We start from the raw sequence: 945 nt of genomic DNA on the forward strand, positions 1-945 counted from the left end.
GAAAAAATATTGCAAAAGTAACGTAACGCATTACTTTTTATAAAAAATAACTAAGTAATGCAATTTGTTTTTAGGGAGTAACACAATACTGTAACGCATTACTTTTAAAAGTAACTTTCCCCAACACTGAATATAATATAATAACAAATATATAATATATTTGTTATTTTTCACATTTTAGTAAACCATTTAAAGGTTGTGAAATTCTGTAAAAATGATCTGTATATGAGTGAAAAATTCAGTTTGTGTTGTGTTTAAAGGAAACTTTTATACATATACTGAAGGCTAAAAATAATCAGAATGAGACCGCAATAGGAACAAATATAAACATTTATTTAAGCAAAGTCTATAAGAAGTATACAAATAAGTTTATTTCTAAACAATTCTATATATGTATTTACAATCTATAGGCTATTGATGGGAATAGGGGGAGTGGGATAGAAACAGAGGGATAGATTAATAAGGGATGATTATTAAGGGATGAGGGATCTTAAATGCTAAGGTTAAGCCCTTCTTCAGGTCCTGGGGTTCACTGTACAAACCTGTAGGAAAGAAAAGAGATTTTTTAAATATTAAGTTGATCAAAAATAGAAATAAAATTAATTCATACTTATGTGTGGAGTCTGAGCAATGTAGGAAAAAGAAGTGAGAGAAAAGAAGATGAAATGAAACAGAGGAAGAAAAGATGAAGTGGGTAAGGGGAAAGACATTGCTCAGAGTTCCTCCAAAATGTCCATCATCAGCTGGACGTGCAGCTTGAGGAGTCGCTGAACTGTGGTGGCTAAGGCTGCTGGGTCACTGTAGAGCTCCAGAGGCTGAGTGAAGAGTACTTCAGCAAGCTCTGTAAGGTAATCCTATTGACAAATTCCACACACATCCAACATAGTGTCACTGAGTTTAAGATACAATCCTGAGAATTTGTGGATCGTGGCATCAGAAGATATT

Source organism: Hemibagrus wyckioides, unplaced genomic scaffold (genome assembly GCF_019097595.1).
Source record: "Hemibagrus wyckioides isolate EC202008001 unplaced genomic scaffold, SWU_Hwy_1.0 Contig8, whole genome shotgun sequence".
Lineage (NCBI taxonomy): Eukaryota > Metazoa > Chordata > Actinopteri > Siluriformes > Bagridae > Hemibagrus > Hemibagrus wyckioides.